General features: G+C 40.4%; 1 long non-coding RNA gene across 1 annotated transcript in view; it reads right to left on the bottom strand.

Moving 5' to 3' along the window:
• Positions 1-3,603: 3,603 nt before the first annotated feature.
• LOC141583559 (uncharacterized) overlaps positions 3,604-23,983 on the bottom strand; it is a 34,787-nt gene continuing 14,407 nt past the window's right edge. Inside the window, exon 3 of the long non-coding RNA XR_012516214.1 lies at positions 3,604-5,590. This is a non-coding gene — a long non-coding RNA (uncharacterized LOC141583559). The remainder of the gene's footprint in view (positions 5,591-23,983) is intronic.

The raw sequence follows: 23,983 nt of genomic DNA, 5'->3' as shown, positions 1-23,983 counted from the left end.
GTACCAGTACCATGCTGTTTTGATTACTGCAGCCTTGTAGTATAGTTTGGAATCAGATAGCATGATGCCTCCAGTTTTGTTCTTTTTGCTTAGGATTGTCTTGGCTATGTAGGCTCTTTTTTGGTTCCATATGAAATTTAAAGTAGTTTTTTCTAATTCTGTGAAGAAAGTCAATAATAACTTGATGGTGATAGCATTGAATCTGTAAACTACTTTGGGCAGTATGGCTATTTTCACAATATTGATTCTTTCTATCCATTAGCAGGAAATATTTTTCCATTTGTTTGTGTCCTCTCTTATTTCCTTGAGCAGTGGTTTGTAGTTCTCCTTGAAAAGGTCCTTCATATTCCTTCTAAGTTGTATTGCTAGGTATTTCATTCTCTTTGTAGCAATTGTGAATGGGAATTAACTAATGATTTGACTGTCTGTTTGTTGTTGGTGTACCAGAATGCTTGTGATTTTTGCACATTGATTGTGTATCCTGAGATTTGCTGAAGTTGCTTATCAGCTTAAGGAGATTTTGGGCTGAGATGATGGGGCTTTCTAAATATTCAATCATGTCATCTGCGAACAGAAATGATCTGACTTCCTCTCTTCCTATTTAAATATCCTTTTTTCTTTCTCTTTTCTGATTTCCCTAGCCAGAACTTACAATACTATGTTGAATAGGAGTGGTGAGAGAGGGCCTCCTTGTCTTGTGCCAATTTTCAAAGGGAATGCTTTCAGATTTACCCATTCCATATGATATTAGCTGTGGGTTTGTCATAAATAGCTCTTATTATTTTGAGATACTTTCCATAAATACCTAGTTTCTTGAGTGTTTTTAGCATGACGTGGTGTTGAATATTATCAAAGGTCTTTTCTGCATCTATCGAGATAATCATGTCATTTTTGTCATTGGTTCTGTTTATGTGATGGGTTACATTTATTGATCTGCATATATTGAACCAGCCTTGTATCCCAGGGATGAAACCGACTTGATCATGTTGGATAAGCTTTTTGAAGTGCTGCTAGATTTGCTTTGCCAGCATTTTATTGAGGATTTTTGCATTGATGTTCATCAGGGATATTGGGCCTGAAATTTTCTTTTTTTGTTGTTGTTGTGTCTCTGCCAGGTTTTGGTATCACGATGATGCTGGTCTCATAAAATGAGTTAGGAAGTAGTCCCTCTTTTCTGTTGTTTGGAATAGTTTCAGAAGAAATGGTACCAGCTCCTGTTTGTACCCCTGGTAGAATTTGGCTGTGAATCCATCTGGTCCTAGGCTTTTTTTGGATGGTAGGCTATTAGTTACTGCCTCAGTTTCAGAACTTGTTATTGACCTATTTAGGGATTCAACTTCTTCCTGGTTTAGTCTTGGGATGGTGTTTGTGTCCTTGAATTTATCCATTTCTTCTAGATCTTCTATTTTATTAGTGTAGAGGCACTTATAATATTCTCTGATAGTAGTTTGTATTTCTGTGGGATCAGTGGTGATATCCCCTTTATCATATTTTATTGTATCTATTTGATTCTTCTGTCTTTTCTTCTTTATTAGTCTGTCTAGTGGTCTGTTTTGTTGATCTTTTTAAAAAATCAGCTTCTGGACTTATTGATTTTTTTGAAGGGTTTTTGTGTCTCTATCTCCTTCAGTTATGCTCTGATCTTTGCTATTTCTTGTCTTCTGCTAGCTTTTGAATTTGTTTGCTCTTGCTTCTCTAGTTCTTTTAATTGTGATGGTAGGGTGTTGATATTAGATCTTTCCCACTTTCTCCTGTGGGCATTTAGTGTTATAAATTTCCCTCTAAACACTGCTATAGCTGAGTCCCAGAGGTTCTGGTACATTGTCTTTGTTCTCATTCATTAAAAAAAAAACTTCTTTATTTCTGCCTTAATTTTGTTATTTACCCAGTAGTCATTCAGGAGCAGGTTGTTCTGTTTCTATGTAGTTGTGAGGTTTTGAATGAGTTTCTTAATCCTGAGGATTTGATTGCACTGTGATCTGAGAGGCTGTTTGTTATTATTTCTGTTCTTTTTCATTAGCTGAGGACTGTTTTACTTCCAATTATGTGATCAATTTTAGAATAAATGTGATGTGGTGCTGAGGAGAATGTATATTCTGTTGAGTTGGAGTGGAGAATTCTGTAATGTCTGTTAGGTCTGCTTGGTCCAAAGCTGATTCAAGTCCTCAATATTCTTGTTAATTTTCTGTCTCCTTCATCTATCTAATATTGACAGATCAATATCAATATTAAAGTGGGGTTTTAGTCTCACATAATTATTGTGTGGGAGTCTAAGTCTCTTTGTGGGTCTCTAAGAACTTGCTTTATGTATCTGGGTGCTCCTGTATTGGGTGTATATATATATAGAAGAGTTGGCTCTTCTGGTTGCATTGATCCCTTTACCATTATGTAATACCCTTCTTTGTCTTTTTTTATCTTTGTTGGTTTAAAGCCTGTTTTATCCAAGACTAAGATTGCAATCTCCGCTTTTTTTTTCTTTATGTTATACTTGCTTGGTTAATCTTCCTCTATTCCTTTATTTTGAGCCTATGTGTTTCTTTGCATGTGAGATGGATCTCCTGAATATAGCAAAGTGATGGATCTTGGCTCCTTATCCAATTTGCCAGTCTGTGTCTTTTAATTGGGGCATTTAGCTTGCTTACATTTAAGGTTAAAATTGTTATGTGTGAATTTGATCCTGTCGTTACGGTGCTGGCTGGCTGCTTTGCCCTTTAGTTGATGTGGTTTCTTTATTGTGTCGATTATCTTCACTATTTGGTATGTTTTTGCAGTGGCTGGTACCAGTTTTTCCTTTCCATGTTTAGTGCTTCCTTCAGGAGCAGTTGTAATGCAGGCCTGGTGGTGACAAAATCTCTCACATTTGCTTGTATGTAAAGGATTTTATTTCTCCTTTGCCTATGAAGTTTTGTTTGGCTGGATATTAAATTCTGGGTTGAAAATTCTTTTTTAAGAATGCTGAATATTGCCCCCTGCCTAACCAGTCTCTTCTGGCCTGTAGGGTTTCTGCAGAAAGATCCACTGTTAGCCTGATGGTCTTCCCTTTGTGTACCCACAGCCTGACCTTCCTCTCTGGCTGCCCTTAACATTTTTTCCTTTATTTCAACCTTGGTGAATCTGACAATTATGTGTCTTGAGGTTACTATTCTCAAGGAGTATCTTTGTATTGTTCTCTGTATTTCCTGAATTTGAATGTTGGCCTGTCTTGCTAGGTTGGGGTAATATCCTGAAGAGTGTTTTTTTTTTAACTTGCTTCCATTCTCCCCATCACTTTTAGGTACACCAATCAAATGTAGGTTTGGTCTTTTCACATAGTTCCGTATTTCTTGGAGGCTTTGTTTTTCCCTTTTCATTTTTTTTTTCTCTACTCTTGTCTTCATGCTTTATTTCATTAAGCTGATCTTCAATCTCTGATATTCTTTTGTCCTCTGGGGGAAGGGGTGGCTGTGAGCTAAGCTTCAGCAGACTTAAACATTCCTGTCTGCTGGCTGTGAAGAGAGCAGCAGATCTCCCAACCCAGTGCTTAAGCTCTGCTAAGGAATGCCTCCTCAAGTGGTTCCCTGACCCTCCATGCCTCCTGACTAGGAGACACCTACCAGCAGGGGTCAACAAACACCTCATACAGGAGAGCTCCAGCTAGCATCAATTCAGCTATTGATACCTGTGTATGCTTCATGAAGTTCTCATGCTGTGTTTTTCAGCTCCATCAGGTCATTTATGTTCTTCTCTAAATTGGTTATTTTAGTTAGCAATTCCTCTAACCTTTTTTCAAGGTTCTTAGCTTTTTTGCATTAAGTTAGAACATGCTCCTTTAGCTCAGAGGAGTTTGTTATTACCCACCTCTGAAGCCTACTTGTGTCAATTCATCAAACTCATTCTTCGTCCAGTTTTGTTCCCTTGCTGTCAAGGAGTTGTGATTTTTTTGGAGGAGAAGAGACGTTCTGGTTTTTGGAATGTTCAGCCTTTTTGCACTTGTTTTTCCTCATCTTCATGGATTTATCTACCGTTAGTCTTTCATGTTGATGACCTTGAGATGGAGTTTTTATATGGATGTTCATTTTGTTGATGTTGATGCTATTGCTTTCCGTTCATTCAGTTTTTCTTCTAACAATCAGTCTCCTCTGCTGCAGGTCTGCTGGAATTTGCTGGAGGTCCACTCCGGACCCTATTTTCATGGTATCACCAGCAGAGGCTGCAGAACAACAATGACTGCTATCTGTTCCTTCCTCTGGAAGCTTCATCCCAGAGGGGCACCCGCCAGATGCTAGCTGGAGCTCTCATGTATGAGGTGTTTGTTGACCCTGCTGGGAGATGTCTCCTAGTCAGGAGGCACAGAGGGTCAGGGACCCACTTGAGGAGGCATTCCTTAGCAGAGCTTGAGCACTGGACTGGGAGATCCACTGCTCTCTTCAGAGCCAGAAGGCAAGAACATTTAAGTCTGCTGAAGCTGCACTCACAGCCACCCCTTCCCCCAGGTGCTCTGTCCCAGGGAGATAGGAGTTTTATCTTTAAGTTCCTGATGGAGCTGCTGTCTTTCTTTCAGATATGCCCTGCCCAGAGAGGAGGAGTCTAGAGAGGCAGTCTGGCTACAGTGGCTTTGTAGAGCTGTGATGGGCTCCACCCAGTCTGAAGTTCACAGGAGCTTTGTTCACACTATGAGAGGAAAATCACTTACTCAAGCCTCAGTAGTGGCTGACACCCCTCCCGCCACTGTGCTCAAGTGTCCCAGGTCAACTTTAGACTGCTGTGCTAGATTTCAAGCCAGTCAATCTTAGCTTGCTGAGCTCTGTGGGGGTGGGATCTGTTGAGCTAGACCACTTGGCTCCCTGACTTCAGCCCCCTTTCCAGGGGAGCAAATGGTTCTTCTCACTGGCATTCCAGGTAATACTGGGATATGAAAAAACCTCATGCAGCTAGCTCAGTGTCTGTCCTAATGGCTGCCCAGTTTTGTGCTTGAAACTCAAAGCCCTGGTATTATAGGCACCCAAGGGAATCTCCTAGTCTTAGAGTTATAAAGACTGTGGGGAAAGCATAGTATCTGAGCGGGAATGCATTGTTTCTCAAAGCACAGTCCCTCGTGGTTTTTCTTGGCTGGAGGTGGGGGGAGTGATTCGCTGACTCCTTGCACTTCCTGGGTAAAGTGATACCTCACCTTGCTTCAGCTCACCCTCCGTGGGCTACACCCACTGTCCAACCAGTCCCAATGAGATGAGCCAGGTACCTCAGTTGGAAATGCAGAAATCACCCATCTTCTGTGTCAACGTCATTGGGAGCTGCAGACCAGAGCTGTTCTTATATGGCCATCTTGCCAGCCACCTCAGAAACATTCTTAAGACACAGATTTCCAGGCCACACCTTGGGGACTTCTAATTTAGTTAGTCTAAGATGAGGCCCAAGCAACTCTACTTTTAACAAACTCCACTGTTGGAAAAGCAACTTGAAAAGATGCATGTTCTTATTTCAATCGGTGATATTCCAGGCAGGAAATCATGTCAAAGAGTCATCAGACTGTGGGTCCTAGCAAGAGGCTGAAGTATGGCAGCATGTAGAGATGAAAGCAGACAGGCAGGCCAGAAGTTCTTGTCCACAAGGCCTAGAAGAAGGAGCAGAGTCACAACCATGAAGCACGATTTAGAAAAAGCTGCTCAGCACTGAAAATGGTCAAATCCTGAGCAGGTTATCCACACAAGGACACATGCATGGCAGGAACAAGAGTGGAAGTGGACAAAGCTTGGGCTTGGTCATGAGAATATGACAGAAGCCCAGTCTTCAAAGCTGACACAGAATTAAGGGGCATTAGTACATGTTGAACATTCCCTCTGTGGAAGGTGCTTTTCACAGGCTGGCTCTGGTGTTAACCTCACATATGCTGATTTAATCCCCATTTAATAGATGAAGCGGATTTAAAAGGTGAACAGGAGCTGATTTTTATCTTCCTGGGCCACAATATCACCATCTTTAAAGTGACTGGAATAATTCCTACCCTGGCATGGTATGCTTCCTGGCACACAGCAATATTTAAAAGAAATTTCCTAGTCTCTAAAAGGAAATCCTACACTTACGTTTTACTATTTTGCAATACAATGTGTTCAGAAACCTACCACAGCTTTTTATATCTAGTTAACTTCCCTAACTAGCTTGTAAATCCCTCTCCTACCCAATCACACTTTCCACACTAAATACATTTCTTCCTTTTTTTTTGAGACGGAGTTTCGCTCTTGTTACCCAGGCTGGAGTGCAATGGCGCGATCTCGGCTCACCGCAACCTCCGCCTCCTGGGTTCAGGCAATTCTCCTGCCTCAGCCTCCTGAGTAGCTGGGACTACAAGCACGTGCCACCATGCCCAGTTTTTTTTTTTTTTTTTTTGGATTTTTAGTAGAGACGGGGTTTCACCATGTTGACGAGGATGGTCTCGATCTCTTGACCTTGTGATCCACCCGCCTCAGCCTCCCAAAGTGTTGGGATTACAGGCTTGAGCCACCGTACCCGGCCTAAATGCATTTCTTACACTCCTCTGAGCCCTATACTCCATGCAAACTAACCCAGAGGCACACCAGCCTCCTTTCCCATCCTCACTGTCACTAGGTGGTTGAACCACATCTCCACATTTACCCCTTCCACCTTCCTTATATAAATAGTGTTTGTAGTAAACACACAATCTATGCCAGTCACTATACTGAATATCTTATTGGCATTATGTCTTTCAAGAGTCACAATGACCTTATGAGGTAGCTATTATTATTTTAACATTTTTACCCACGAGTGAAGTAGGACTTAAAGAAGAGACACAGTACACATAAGATGACACAGTTAGTAAATGGCAGAGACATCCTTTGGTCTCAGGTTTATCTGTGCCATGCTCTCTGCTGTTGACCCAAACTGTCGGTCATACAAGGCTGAACTAACCCTCACTTCCTCCTTGAAGGGGAGGGCACCTCTATGCTTCACTGGATCAAAGGCAACACCAAAAATTGTATTTAAGCACATCAAAGTCTGGAAACCAAATAGAGAATCCATGAGAACATTTCATTATCCCTTGCAAAAGGTACCCTCGAGGCAAACAGGGAAATAATGAAGCTCTCTGAAACCTTAATACTTGAGTTTTGTTCCAGAAAGACATTAGCTGGGCCTCATTTATTTATTTATTTATTTATATATTTTATGGGAATTATTTTATTTGTGCTTAAGTAGGTGTATATATTTGAACACAAGACAGGCCATATTTCATACAGATTGTGTACATTATGAGTGAAGACATATTTTGTGCAAGTCAGAAATAGGCATCACTTTCACCACGGCTCATCTGAGGTAACTGTTTTGGTTGCAAACCTGCTTGGTGACCAACATTTGTTAATTCCTTAAGAACCATCCTAAATTAGAAAAGTGGCAGAAAGAGAGTGACTCTGTGTATGTAGCACTGGAAAGTCAGATATCTTCAAATAGTAATCTTAAGGTAATTTGGGGTACTGTCTTATTTTAATATGATTTCAGATTATAAAAATAATACATGGTAATCACTGTATCATTGGAAAATACAAAAATATGTAAAGAACAAAATTATTTAATCCTGTGATCCCACTTCCAGAGATAACAACTAATATCCTTTATATGTCTTTCCAGTGAAGTAATCTTTAAAAGACAAGGAAAGGAAGAAAGGAAAAATGAAGATAAATCCAGAAAAATTAATATTTACTCTTAGTCTATATTTAAGTGTTTATCATTAAGAAAATCCATAGAAACTCCAGGAAAATTTTAGTGAAGATAGAAGTTGTACTTGCCAACATATCAACAATTTAAGTTTAGCAACAAGATACACAGTCTCAAGTTATCTTTCCCTCTGTAAGCCACATTTAGTTTTTTAAAAATCAAGATATTGAGATATGTTATACATATTGTGAAATTGATGTTTTTAGGTGTACAGTTTTATAAATTCTGACAAATTTGTGCAGTTGTGTTTACAATGCCACAAACAAGAACCAGAACATTTCTCACTCCAAATGTTTCTTTGTGTCCTTTGTAATCAGTTTTCTTCCTCCAAGGCTAGAGCCTGGTAACTAGCAATCTTCTGTGTGTCTTAATAGTTTTGCCTTTTCTAGAAGGACATCTCAATGGAATCTTATAGCATGTAGCCATTTGAGACTGGCATCTTTCTCTTAATACGTTCGAGATTCATCAGTGTTGTTGCATGCTAAATAGTATTCCATTCTTATCTCAGCCCAAAATCTCCTTAAACTGGTAAGCAACTTCAGCAAAATCTCAGGATACAAAATCAATGTGCAGAAATCACAAACATTCCTATAAACCAATAACAGACTAAAAGAGAGCCAAATCAAGAGTGAACTGCCATTCCCAGTTGCTACAAGGAGAATAAATACATAGGAATACAACTAACAAAGGATGTAAAGAATCTCTTTAAGGAGAACTACAAACCACGGTTCAAAGAAATAAGAGAGGACACAAACAAATGAAAAAACATTCCATGCTCATGGTTAGGAAGAATCAATATTGTGAAAATGGCCATACTGCCCAAAGTAATTTATAGATTCAACACTATCCACATCAAGCTACCTATGACCCTCTTCACAGAACTGGAAAAAACCACCTTAAACTTCATATGGAAACAAAAGAGAGCCCATGTAGCCAAAACAATTCTAAGCAAAAATAACAAAGCTGAAGGCATCATGCTACTTGACTTCAAACTGTACTACAAGGCTACAGTAATCAAAACAGCATGGTACTGGTACCAAAACAGAGATATAGACCAATGGAACAGAACAGAGGCCTCGGAGGCAATGCCACACATCTACAACCATCTGATCTTTGACAAACCTCACAAAAACAAGCAATGGGGAAAGGATTCTCTGTTTAATAAATGGTGACAGGAAAACTGGCTAGCTGTGTGAAGAAAGCAGAGACTGGACCCCTTCCTGACACCTTATACTCAAATTAACTCCAGATGGATTAAAGACTTAAACATAAGACCTAACACCATAAAAACCCTAGAAGAAAACCTAGGTAAAACCATTCAGGACATAGGCATAAACAAGGACTTCATGACTAAAACACCAAAAGCATTGGCAACAAAAGCCAGAATAGACTAAACTCCAGAGCTTCTGTACAGCAAAAGAAACAATCATTAGAGTGAACCAGCAACCAACAGAAAGGGAAAAAATTTTTGCAATCTACCCATCTGACAAAGGGCTAATATTCAGAATTTTCAAAGAACTAAAACAGATTTACAAGAAAAAAAACACACAATCCCATTCAAAAGTGGGCGAAGGATATGAATAGACACTTTTCAAAAGAAGACATTTATGTTGCCAACAAACTTACAAAGAAAATTTCATCATCACTGGTCATTAGAGAAATGCAAATCAGAACCACATTGAGATACTATCTCACACTAGTTAGAATAGTGATCATTAAAAAATCTGGAGACAACAGATGCTGGAGAGGATGTGAAGAAATAGGAACACTTTTACACTGTTGGTGGGAGGGTAAATTAGTTCAACCATTGTAGAATACAATGTGGCGATTCTTCAAGGATCTAGAAATAGAAATTCCATTTTACCCAGCAATCCCATTACTGGGTATATATCCAAAGGATTATAAATCATTCTGTTATGAAGACACATGCACATGTACGTTCACTGCGGCACTCTTTACAATAGCAAAGACCTGGAACCAACCCAAATACCCATCGACGATAGACTGGAAAAGAAAAACGTGGCACGTATATATACATGATGGAATAATATGCAGCCATAAAAAATGATGAGTTTGTCTCCTTTGTAGGGACATGGATGAATCTGGAAACCATAATTCTCAGCAAACTGACACAAGAACAGAAAATCAAACACCACATGTTCTCACTCATAGGTGGGTGTTGAACAATGAGAACACATGGACACAGGGAGGGGATCATCACATACTGGGGTCTGTTATGGCGGAATAGGGGAGGGACAGTGGAGGGTAGGAAGGTTGGGGAGGGAAAACATGGGGAGAAAGCCAGATATAGGTGACCAAGTAGGGGATGGAGGCAGCAAACCACATTGCCATGTATGTATCTATGTAACAATCCTGCATGATCTGCACATGTACCCCAGAACCTAAAGTACAATAAAATATTTTTTAATCACATTTCATTGAATAGATTTGCTGCAATTTGGTTTATGCATGCACCAGTTGGTAGCTATTTCTATTGTCTTCCAATTTTGGCGATTATGAATAATACCAACATAAACATTTGTGTGCAAGTCTTTGTGTGTAAGACATGGGTTTTCCTTTCCTGTGAGTAAACTTCTAGTAGTGAGACTTTGAAGTCATATGGTAAGTGTATGTATAACTTTAAAAGAAACTGTCAAACTGTTTTCCAATCTGGCAGTAAAAATCTGCGTTTACATTGGCAATGTGTGATAGTTTCATTCGCTCCACATTACTGTAAGCACTTAGAATTACCAGATTTTGAAAATTCTAGCCATTTGAATAACTGGGCTGTGGTTATGATTTAGATTTCCCTAAGCACTTAGGATTATCAGATTTTTTTTTTCTTTTTTTGAGACAGAGTGTCGCTTTTGTCACCCAGGCTGGAGTGCAATGGTGCAATCTTGGCTTACTGCAACCTCTGCCTCCTGGGTTCAAGCGATTCTCCTGCCTCAGCCTCCTGAGTAGCTGGAATTACAGGTGCCCACGACCACACTTGGCTATTTTTTGTATTTTTAGTAGAGACAGAGTTTCACCATGTTGGCCAGGCTGGTCTTGAACTCCTGACCTCAAGTGATCTGCCCACCTCAGCCTCCCAAAGTGTTGGGATTACAGACATGAGCCATAGCACCCAGCCAGATTATTGGATTTTTTTAATATTGGCCAGTTGAATAGATAGGCTGTGGTTATTATTTAAATTTCCCTGGTGACTAATGACAGTCGGCATTATTTTATCATTTTTTTTCGCCATCTTTATATCTTCTTTGGTGAAGTATAGGTTCAAATCTTTCACCTATTTTAAAATCCAGTGTATTTGTTTTCTAATTATTGAGTTGTGAGAGTTATTTGTATATTCCGCATACTAGTGCTTTATCAGGTAAGTGTTAACCAACATATTATTCTAATATGTGGCTCATTTTGCTTACAGTATTATCTGACTATTGTGTTTCTGTGAGGTCAGTGGTGATGTTTTATTTTATTTTATCTTATTTTATTTTATTTTTTGAGATGGAGTTTTGCTCTTGCTGCCCAGGCTGGGGTGCAATGGTGCAATCTCGGCTTATGGCAACCTCCATCTCCTGGGTTCAAGCGATTCTTCTGCCTTAGCCTCCTGAGTAGCCAGGCGACCAAACCTGGCTAATTTTGTATTTTTATTAGAGACAGGGTTTCTCCACGTTGGTCAGGCTGGTAACTCTCGACCCTAGGTGATCCGCCCCCCTCGGCCTCCCAAAGTGAGCCACCATGCCCAGCTGGTGATACTTTTTTAAACAGTGTGTCAGAAGCATGAAAACAAATAGTGATAAATGCTTTAGAAAAATCACTCTAAGCTTTGGTTTTAACGCCATTTCAAGTAGAAAGTATATGTTAGAACAAACAAGTCAGTCTGCCCAGTTCTCATCTCTGTATTCTTCCTATTTTTGTAATAGGGCATCTTTACTCACACTGGTGGACTTGGCTTTGGTCACCTCAATCATGGGACAGGAGGAATTTAAGAGCTCAAGCCTCACACTGACTGAGGATTGCACTCACTACTCTGATCTTATACTCAGATTCAAATACTAAGACATGATAGCTAGCTGTCTAGCTAACTAGATACATAGGTAATAATAGATAGATAGATGATGAACAGACAGATAAATAGATAGAAGTTTATATTATATACATATGCACAAACCTGTGTGTCTATATCAGTCAACCTAGCTACCTATATAGATATATCTGCATGCCAGTCACCTGGTAGGTGATATGGCACAATTTAACAAACATTTATAAAGGGCCTACTATGTATCAGCTTCCCTAATTAGTAAGACATTATTAATAAAATTATTTCGGGTGGTGACCTCCCTAATGCTCCTGGCTTCATCAGATGATTCCAGTCATCTGTCTTCTGGTCCAATGGATACCATGCACTGCCTAGCTGTCAACACACCTCTGGGGCCTCCAAGGCCTGGCTGAGTGTGTTCTGGGTTCTTGCCTCTCCATGTGTGTCCCATCCCAAGGTGGTTAGTCAATTTATGCCTGGCCACACCCACAATATTTCAGGGAGTGCCATAAATGCATTCAGTCTACCAGCAGGGCAGTCAGTCAATAAGTAACTGCAGATATAAAATGTCACACAGCAGAGGGGTTCTTCCTCAAAGGAGAGACGACTGGCAAGCTGGAGGGAACGGTGCAATCAATCAGCCTGTTTCGTACACACATATACACACACATGCATACTGCCTCTCTTTCTTTCTCTCTCTTTCACATAAACAGTCTCTCTCTCTCCCCCACAAACTCTCCTCTCCCTCCCTCTCCTCTCCACACCTGCCCTTCACTCCTGCAACCCCCTGAGAATTATGGTTCCCTGGAACTCAAAGCCAAAACAGGGAGTCTTCATCCAAAGCCACAGTGAAGGGGTCAGAGGGTCAGAGTCATTTGCTATGAAACTAGCGACACTTGAGATTTAGGGCCCCTTTTGTTCACTGGCTTCTGTGAGTCTTGGGGATTGTAGTGTTCTAGGTGGTAAAGGGAATCCAGGCTACAACAGGAACATTTCATGTAAGCATTTCTGATAAATGACCTAAAGAAATCGCTGCAGAAAGGGGCAGGAATCCCCAAGGAGCCATGCTGTGATTTATTTTCTCATCCTAAGTAAGTATTTACATTTATTCTGTAGGAGAATCAGAGAGCACTTCCTTAAGCTGTTATGCAGGTTCTTCCAGCTGGATCTAGAAACCAAATTAACACCAGGCAGATTGACAAGAGCATACAAGTCTTACTCATTTTACATGTACAATGGGGATCTTCACAAGAAAAAAAATTAAGAAGTGGCCAAAGCAAGATGCTTTTATGCTTTTTAGACAAAGAATGATAAATTTGAGAGAAAATGTCAAGATAAAATCTGGCTAGCAGTAGTAAATTTCTAGGGGAGTCAGTAGGAGACATATTGGGGGGTATGTAAAACTAGAGAAAGATAAGAGTTACTTCATTAAGTATGTTTATTCAGATCTACTACAGTTCTCAATTCCCAGTGTCTGGTGATCAGGTATATTTTCTCACCCTGGTACAGAGAGAAACCCTCCCAGAGGAACCTTTATGGCTTGGTGCATGCAGGAAGAAACAGGTCAGCGAGCCCTTTCTAAACTACAATTTCTCCAATGTTTTCAACTCAAAATAATCAATACACCAATTCAGCATGTTGTGGGATGACATATCCTTCCCTCCTTTAATACCTAAGTGAATGTTGATAATTTTGTATATGAAGGAGGTTCCCCAAAATTGAATGAGCTGTGAGCACCAGAAAGCCAAGATCTGCTCCTGAGGAGGGGAATGCTGGTACCAAAGAAGCAAGGGAACTCAACAATTGTGCTGAGATCAAAACATCAGGAGGAGAATCTGAAGTGTCAGCTCATCGGAAGAAGCAAAGGCAGTTAGGGAAGTAGCTGCATGGAGACTGGGGCTCTGGAGTCCAGTTATAAGCAAACAATGTGGGAAGAATTCAAATAATTGCCTGAGTATTTGTGGCTAATGGATGAGGCAGGGTGTCAAGGACCCAACCAAGAGAGCTGGAGTTGGTTTTGTGGCTGCAGATCAAGCAGAGGAAACCAGAACATGAGCACCATTGCACAGACTGGGCAGATGGTAGGAGAGGGGAAGGGAAAGCCACTAACAGTCACCGTGAGGGATTCGTCAGAGAGGACACAGTGCTAAGCCTGCAGTAATCAGGACAGGCAGCAGAATCTTGCCCATAAAGAGGGAATAAGAATGCATACTTGCCGGGCGCGGTGGCTCAAGCCTGTAATCCCAGCACTTTGGGAGGCCGAGGCGGGTGGATCACGAGGTCGAGAGATCGAGACCATCCCAGTCAACATAGTGAAACCCCGTCTCTACTAAAAATACAAAAAATTAGCTGGGCATAGTGGCACGTGCCTGTAATCCCAGCTACTCGGGAGGCTGAGGCAGGAGAATTGCCTGAACCCAGGAGGCGGAGGTTGCGGTGAGCCGAGATCGCGCCATTGCACTCCAGCCTGGGTAACAAGAGCGAAACTCTGTCTCAAAAAAAAAAAAAAAAAAAGAATGCATACCTATCTCATAACATTGTTGAAATGATTCAGTCAATGGTATAGATAAAATGTGTAGCCTGGTACTTTATGCAATCATGGAGAACAATTCAAGCTCTCTGGAATATGATCCTACCTGGAACATAGTAAGAAGAAAAGGAGTTTAAAGTCTCCTGGTAGGAGGGATGGAAATTCATTCAAAGGAAATAATGCAGTAGGAAGGAGCAGCTAATTTGGCTTTTAGAAATAAATCATCAACACCATGCAAAGATGCTGTTTATGTGCTTGGCTTATTGATTTAATACATTTCTTGGTAAACTTGTTTTCTGCTCAGTTAGCAATTGGTAGTAATAATTTTAATGTTCCTTGCAGTAATGACTATCATTGTTACATTTTATTTTCTAAGTTGTTTTTGTACTCTCATGTCACTCTGTTATGTTTCCCTGTGTTAGAGAAAATTATTTTAAAATATCTTTCCATTTCAATGCCATGTTTGTGGTCACTCCCCAATGCCCTTATTCCTCAGAAAAGAACTGCCTCCTGTGGGTTGACTTGGTGATATCTGTCCATAGACAATGTCTCCAGCCCCAGGCTCATCATTCAGAGACTAGCCCTCAGGAGGACACGTTCATTCCCAGCACCAGAAGCATGCCTGCCAAGGCTTTTGGAACTGATTTTATCCCCATGTGAAAAGCTAAATTCTAATTCTATCTGATCACAAAAACTTTACAACTGAGCTTCATAGACCAAAACAAGAAATACATGGATAAGTTGCCAAAAAACTTTAGAAGATCAGAGGCTGTGATTCATTATAGATGTAGACCCTTTTGCTTTCCTCTAAGGAAAATAATATTCAATTTTATTAAGGAAAAATTTCCACTAACTGTGGCCATGTTCAAAGCACTCATAGAAAATATTATGAACACACAGTTTCACTCAAGGAAGAATATCATTTCAGGGGAGGAAAGGTGCTGGTCATTCATTTTCTCTCACCTAATCCTAACATTTACAGTTAAAAAGGGATGGATTTGGCTTTGCCTAATCTCTATGGCAAAGCAATTCTTGCTGAGCTTTCAAATTCTTCCCAGTCCAAAGGTTGTATGACCAGAAGGTGGGATCATAAATTCCTGAGAGATGACAAAGGTGAAAATGGAATCAGCAATCACTGCCTAAATTTTCAGGTTCTGAGACACCTTCCTACGGTGTATGAGTAAGCCACAGAAAAATGCTTAAATCTCTCCAGCCATTTTTTCTTTCATTGATAAGTTACATTTCTTTTTGAAAGAAAGAAAATATCTGCCTCAACCCTTATTTATTAAAACTTACATATCGAAGACATTACAGGTGAAAACACAGCTACCATCACTCTATATTATTTTCTAAAATGATTTATAACACAATATTCAGCATAGATAACACGAAAAATTAAAAGAGGATCATGAAATACAAAATAAATCTAATTTAATAAAGTCAAAACAAAATCATTGTTCTTTTGTAAATGTTGACCACAAAGCTTTAAAAATGTGCTGGAAGTGAAAACTTCAGAAATAAAACAGTTGTGCTGAATTCAGCATAGTGTTTTGTATTTAGTATGTGCCAAATAAATTTTTATTAAATTATGAACTGTGTCACCAACAATTGTAATGATCACTGCACATTCATATGATCTTGGGTGAAGTCTGTGCAGCTCAACATAATTCAGTTAATTCAATATTATAAATGACACTGACATTATAATTTGTTCAAATTATACTATCAATCCCTCCTTACTTATCTAGTTGATGTATCAGCCCCACATTCCACTTTATGTCTGACCTCAGAATGACATACAAACATAAAAGCGAAAATTTAGGACACCTCAGATGTTGTTCAAAATTGAAATCCATGACAGTGTGGGCAGCAAGACAAGTGGTATGCATACCATGAGGTCCCCAGGGACCAAGGCTCACAGGCTGTCCCTGTAGCCATGCCCTCGCCTGTGATGAAGGAAACCACCATACAGTGACTTCTCTGGGAAAACCTTTCCTCTGCTGTAGAGAAAATACAATCAGGGTATTACCTGATTGGGCAAATTGATTTCTGCTCTAATAGGTATTGATTATCTGCCAGGCCGTGGCCTCCTTCTGGGGGTACTACAGAGAGAAACCCACAGACATTTTTCTCACACCAGTCTATAGCTTAATCTATTACCTTACATGGTGACTAGGGCAGCCTGTAATTAATATAGTTCAGTCCGTTTGAGAATCTGGTTGGAAAAGCAGAGAAAACTGTTGTGGTGCTTTATAAATGATTCTGACTCTGAAATGCCAGAAAAAGGGTGCTTAGGAAAAAAATAGTATAGGAGATGCAAAATTTTATGTCTAGATTCATAGAACTTTTAAGCCGGTCCTGAGAATTAAATTAAACTCAGACAGATGAACAGAAGAAAAGTACACAAATGTTTTTGATATAAGTTTTACATGACATGAAAGCCCTCATCAAGAAATGAAGACCCAGACAGTGGGCGGAGGGGGACCAAGATGGGCGAAAGGGAGCTTCTCCGGAGTGTGGCTCCCACGGAGTGAGGCAGAGAACTAGAGCGATATCCACGTCTCCAAGCGAGGTACTGGGTTCGTTCCAAAGGGACTGGTTGAACAGAGGGATTAACCCAAACAAAGGCAGTGAAAGCAGCCCAAAGGCAAGACACTGCCCCACCTGGGAAGCCCCAAGGCAAGGCAGGGCGCTGCCCCACCTGGGAAACCCCAAGGCAAGGCAGGGCACTGCCCCACCTGGGAAGTGTATCTGGCATGGAGGATGGGTGGGGGGGGTGTAACCTCCTTGGCACTCTAAATCAGATACAGTGCTTGACTCCGAGACTTCAGCAGCACACAGCCCAGGAAAACGCTGCCTGGCTGAGAACCACCCCAAGTTGCAGACCTGGGTGACGGCCCAGGCTGGCAGCCCCCGCCAGGCCGGTGCCTTGTCAGTGCAGACCAGGGCGGAGACTTGGACTAACACTCAGAAGGTCTGCGAGAAGGAACTGCCCCTCCCACAGAAGGGAGAGTTGAAAGCAGGGAGGGGGATATGGCCAGAAGGGTCCCACCCCCACAAGATCCAGCGACCAGATTGCCTCTCATGGGAGAGTTTCACAGTTAACCATTCAGACGGAGCTCCATCCCGGAGGTGCAGACTCGGCAGCGGGAAAGAAGCCCGCCATTGGGAAGGCAGAGCTAATCCCACAGGCACACGTGTACATCAGGCCAAGAATACACAGCAGCCTGGCTGAGACCAAGGCAGCCCAGCTGCGCCTCCGCAGGCAGACAGTGGACAGATTGTCTCAAGCGGCACACTGACAACTGTGCTCAAGCCTGTAATCCCAGCACTTTGGGAGGCCGAGGCGGGTGGATCACGAGGTCCAGAGATCGAGACCATCCTGGTCAACATGGTGAAACCCTGTCTCTACTAAAAATACAAAAAATTAGCCAGGCGTGGTGGCGCGTGCCTGTAATCCCAGCTACTCAGGAGGCTGAGGCAGGAGAATTGCCTGAACCCCGGAGGCGGAGGTTGCAGTGAGCCGAGATCGCGCCATTGCACTCCAGCCTGGGTAAGGAGAGCGAAACTATGTCTCAAAAAAAAAAAAAAAAAAAAAAAAAAAAAGCCTCACACAGGAGAAATAACCCCAATTTTAACAGAAGGGACATCCACTCAGACATCCCACCCTAAATCACCAACTTCAAAGATCAAGGATAGATAAATACATGAAGGTGAAAAGAAACCAGCACTAAAAGGACGAAACCATCAAAGTCCATAATGCCTCCCCTCCCCAAAGAAATCACAAGGACTCACCAGGAAGTCAACAAAACAGGTCAGATAATGATTTTGCCCAGGTAACAGAAACACGCTTCAGAAGATGGGTAATAACAGACTTCTCTGAGCTAAAAGAACATGTTCTAACCCAATGCAAAGAAACTAAGAACCTTGAAAAAAGATTAGACAAAATGCTAACTAGAATAACCAGCCTAGAGAAGAACATAAACGACTTGATGGAGCTGAAAAACACAGCATGAGAACTTTATGAAGTATACAGAAGTTTCAATAGCTGAATGGATCAAGCAGAAGAAAGGATATCAGAGATTGAAGATCAACTCAATGAAATAAAAAGAGAAGGCAAGAAAAGAGAAAAAAAGAGGGAAAAGAAATGAACAAATCCTCCAAGAAATATGGGATTATGTGAAAAGACCTTATCTACACTTGATCAGTTTACCTGAAGAGGACAGAGAAAATAAATCCAAGCTGGAAAACACTCTTAGGAATATTATCCAGGAGAACTTCCCTGACCTAGCAAAGCAGACCAACATTCAAATCCAGGAAATACAACGAACACCACAAAGATATGTCTCAAGAAGAGCAACACCAAGGTACATAATCATCAGATTCACCAGGGCTGAAATGAAGGGAAAAAAACTAAGGGCAGCCAGAGAGAAAGGTTGAGTTACCCAGAAAGGAAAGCCCATCAGACTCACAGCAGATCTCTCAGCAGAAACCCTACAAGCCAGAAAAGAGTGGGGGCCAATATTCAACATCCTTAAAGAAAAGAACTTTCAACCCAGAATCTCATACCTATCCAAACTAAGCTTCATAAGTGAAGGAAAAATAAAATCCTTTACAGACAAGCAATTACTGAAAGATTTTGTTGCCACTAGACCTGCCTTACAAGAGCTCCTACAGGAAGCACTAAACACGGAAAAAAACATTCAGTACCAGCAACTATAAAAACGAAACAAATGGCAAAGACCAATGACACAATGAGGAAACTGTGTTGACCAATGAGCAAAACAAACAACCAGTAACAAAATGTCAGAATCAAATTCACACATAACAATATTAACGTTAAATGAAAATGGCCTAAATGCCCCAATCAAAAGATACAGACTGGCAAATTGAATAAAAAGTCAAAATCCATCAGTATGCTGTATTCAGGAGACCCATCTCACATGCAAAGACACACACAGACTCAAAATAAAGGGATGGAAGAAGATTTACCAAGCAAATGGAGAGGGGAAAAAAAAAAAGCAGGGGTTACAATCCTAATCTCTGATAAAATGAACTTTAAACCAACAAAGATCAAAAGAGACAAAGAAAGGCATTACAGGATGGTAAAAAGATCAATAAAACAAGAAGAGCTAACTATCCTAAATATATTTGCACCGAATACAGGAGCACCCAGATACATAAAGCAAGTTCTTAATGACCTACAAAGAGACTTACACTCCCACACAATAATAGTGGGAAACTTTAACACTCTACTGTCAATATTAGACAGATCAACGAGATAGAAAATCAACAAGGATATCCAGGAGTTGAACACAGATTGGACCAAGTGGACCTAATAGACATCTACAGAATTCCCCACATCAAATTCACAGAATATACATTCTTCTCAGCACCACATCACACTTACTCTAGAATTGACCACATAATTGGACGTAAATCACTCCTCAGCAAATGCAGAAGAATGGAAATCATAACAAACAGTCTCTCAAACAACACTGCAATCAAATTAGATCTCAGGATTAAGAAACTAATTCAAAACTGCACAACTTCATGGAACAGAACAACTAGATCCTCAATGTTGACTGGATAAACAATGAAATGAAGGCAGAAATAAAGATGTTCTTTGAAGCCAACAAGAACAAGGACACAACATACCAGAATCTCTGGGACACATTTAAAGCAGTGTCTAGAGGGAAATTCATAGCACTAAATGCCCATATGAGAAGCAAGGAAAGATCTACAATTGACACCCTATCTTCAAAACTGGAAAAGCTACAAGAGCAAGACCAAAAAAACTCAAAAGCTAGCAGAAGACAAGAAATAACTAAGATCAGAGCAGAACTGAAGGAGATAAAGACACAAAAAAAAAACTCTTCAAAAAATCAATAAATCCAGGAGCTGGTTTTTTGAAAAGATTAACAAAATAGACAGACTGCTAGCCAGATTAATAAAAAAGAAAAGAGAGAAGAATGAAATAGGTACAATAAAAAACGATAAAGGGGGTATCACCAACAATCCCACAGAAATACAAACTACCATCAGAGATTACTAAAAACAACTCTATGCACATAAGCCAGTAAACCTGGAAGAAATGGATAAATTCCTGGACACTTACACCCTCCCAAGACTAAACCAAGAAGAAGTTGAAAGCCTGAATAGAACAAAAACAAGGCCTGAAGTTGAGGCAGCAATTAATAGCCTACCAACCAAAAAAAGTCCAGGTCCAGAAGGTTTCATAGCCAATTTCTACCAGATGTACAAAGAGGAGTTGGTACCATTCCTTCTGAAACTATCCCAAACAATCCAAAAAGAGGGACTCCGCCCCAACTCATTTTATGAGACCATGATCCTGATACCAAAACCTGACAGAGACTCAACAAAAAAAGAAAACTTCAGGCCAATCTCCAGGACGAACATAGATGCAAAAATCTTTGATTAAATACTGGCAAATGGATTGCAACAGCACATCAAAAAGCATATCCATCACAATCAAGTAGGCTTCATCCTGGGGATGCAAGGCTGGTTCAACATACACAAGTCTATAGATGTAATCCATCACATAAAGAAAATCAAAAACAAAAACCACATGATTGTCTCAATAGATGCAGAGAAGTCCTTTGACAAAATTCAACAGTCCTTTATGCTAAAAACTCTCAATAAACTAGGTATTGATGGATGCATCACAAAATAATAAAACCTATTTATGACAAACCCACTGCCAATGTCATACTGAATGGGCAAAACTGAAAGCACTCCCTTTGAAATTTGGCACTAGACAAGGATGCCCTCTCTCACCACTCTTATTCCATATAGTATTGGAAGTTTTAGCCAGAGCAATCAGGCAAGAAAAAGAAATAAAGGGTATTCAATTAGGAAAGGAGGAAGTCAACTTGTCTCTATTTGCAGATGACATGATTGTATATGTATTTAGAAGATCCCGTTGTCTCAGTCAAAATTCTTCTTAAGCTGATAAGCAACTTCAGCAAAGTTTCAGGATACAAAATCAATGTGCAGAAATCACAAGCATTCCTATACACCAATAACGGACAAACAGAGAGCCAAATCAAGAGTGAACTCCCATTCACAATTGCTACAAGGAGAATAAAATACATAGGAATACAACTAACAAAGGAGGTAGAGATCCTCTTCAAGGAGAACTACAAACCACTGCCCAAGAAAATAAAAGAAGACACAAACAGATGGGAAAATATTCCATGTTCCTGGTTAGGAAGAATCAATATCATGAAAAAGGCCTTACTGCTCAAAGTAATTTATAGATTTAATGTTATCCCCATCAAACTACCAATGACCTTCTTCACAGAACTGGAAAAAAACACTTTAAACTTCATATGGAACCAAAAAAGAGCCCATATAGCCAAGACAATCCTAAGCAAAAAAACGAAGCTGGCAGCATCACACTGCCAGACTTCAAGCTATACTACAAGGCAACAGTCATCAAAACAGCATGGTACTGGTACCAAATAGAGACATAGACCAGTGGAACAGAGCAGATACCTCTGGAGCAACACCACACATCTACAACCATCTAATCTTTTACAAACCTGACAAAAATATGGGGAAAGCATCCCCTGTTTAATAAATGGTATTGGGAAAATTGGCTAGCCATGTGCAGAGAGCAGAAACTGGACTCCTTCCTGATGCCTTACACTAAAATTAACTCCAGATGGATTAAAGACTTAAACATAAGACTTAACACCATAAAAGCCCTAGAAGAAAACCTAGGCAAAACCATCCAGGACCTAGGCATAGGCAAGGACTTCATGACTAAAACACTGAAAGCAATGGCAACAAAAGCCAAAATAGACAAATGGGATCTAATTAAACTTCAGAGTTTCTGCACAGCAAAAGAAACAATCATTAGAGCAAACCAGCAACCAACAGAATGGGAAAAAAATTTTGCAATCTACCCATCTGACAAAGGGTTAATATCCAGAATCTGTAAAGAACTAAAACAGATTTATAAGAGAAAAACACACAACCCTATTCAAAAGTGGGCAACAGATATGAACAGACACTTTTCAAAACAAGACATATATGAAGCCAACAAACATATGAAAAAATGCTCATCATCACTGGTCATTAGAGAAATGCAAATCAAAACCACATTGAAATACCATCTCATGCCAGTTAGACTGGTGATCATTAAAAAATCTGGAGAAAACAAATGCTGGAGAGGATATGGAGAAACGGGAACACTTTTACACTGTTGGTGGTAGTGTAAATTAGTTCAACCATTGTGGAAGACAGTGTGGTGATTCCTCAAGGACCTAGAAATAGAAATTCCATTTGACCCAGCAATCCCATTACTGGGTATATACCTAAAGGACTATAAATCGTTCTATTATAAAGACACATGCACACACATGTTTATCACAGCATTGTTTACAATAGCAAAGATCTGGAACCAACCCAAATGCCCATCAGTGATAGACTGGACAAAGAAAATGTGGCACATATACACCATGGAATACTATGCAGCCATAAAAAGCAATGAGTTCGTGTCCTTTGTGGGGACAAGGATGAACCTGGAAACCATCATTATCAGCAAACTGACACAAGAACAGAAAATCAAACACCGCATGTTCTCACTCATAGGCAGGTGTTGAACAATGAAAACATATGGACACAGAGAAGGGAACACACACCGGGATCCACTGGGTGGGGCTAGAGGAGGGATAGTGGGAGGGAGGATGGGGAGGGATAATGTGGAGAGAAATGTCAGGTATAGGTGATGGAGGATGGAGGCAGCAAACCACCTTGCCATGAATGTACCTATGTAACAATCTTGCATGATCTGCACATGTACCTCAGAATCTAAAGTACAATTAAAAAGAAATGAAGAACCAAAAAAGTGGCACAACTGAAGTGATTTTATATGTGCTAGGCTGAACAAAAAGAGACAATTGTTGAAAACTAAACTATAGGCCGGGCGCGGTGGCTCAAGCCTGTAATCCCAGCACTTTGGGAGGCCGAGGCGGGTGGATCACGAGGTCGAGAGATCGAGACCATCCTGGTCAACATGGTGAAACCCCGTCTCTACTAAAAATACAAAAAATTAGCTGGGCATGGTGGCACGTGCCTGTAATCCCAGCTACTCAGGAGGCTGAGGCAGGAGAATTGCCTGAACCCAGGAGGCGGAGGTTGCGGTGAGCCGAGATCGCGCCATTGCACTCCAGCCTGGGTAACAAGACCGAAACTCCGTCTCAAAAAAAAAAGAAAAAAAAAAAAAAGAAAACTAAACTATTCAGGCAGGCTAAAGGAAGATAAAAATAATTTTAATAAGGCCTGTTTGTACAGAATTTTCTCAGTCTTATCGTCCTAACGATAAGAATGTTACTTTTTTTCTGATATAAAGAGGACGTCTTTCATCTGAGGGTTTTATCTCCTGCTTTCAGGAAGAAAACGGGAAGCGTCGGAACACCCTTCTTGTATCTGCTTTTTTTTTTTAATGCCTTTAATTCAAAATAATTCTTATGCTAAAGTGGCCTATTTGTCAGAGGGTGGGGAATATTCTGCCACCTTTCAGTAGGTGCAGATGAATTGTCAATACAGGTGAATATTTCTAAGGCCTCATACAACAGGCAGATCTGCCTCCCTGCCCCCTTTGGAGCTTTCAGTGGTTAGCTTTGAATTTGGCATAATTTTTATCTTGAGTTTCTTAGATATTCATTGTAAGACTGAATACT

Source organism: Saimiri boliviensis, chromosome 2 (genome assembly GCF_048565385.1).
Source record: "Saimiri boliviensis isolate mSaiBol1 chromosome 2, mSaiBol1.pri, whole genome shotgun sequence".
Taxonomy (NCBI): domain Eukaryota; kingdom Metazoa; phylum Chordata; class Mammalia; order Primates; family Cebidae; genus Saimiri; species Saimiri boliviensis.
Note: the sequence above shows the minus strand (reverse complement) of the source record. Positions and strands in the feature narration are given on the sequence as shown.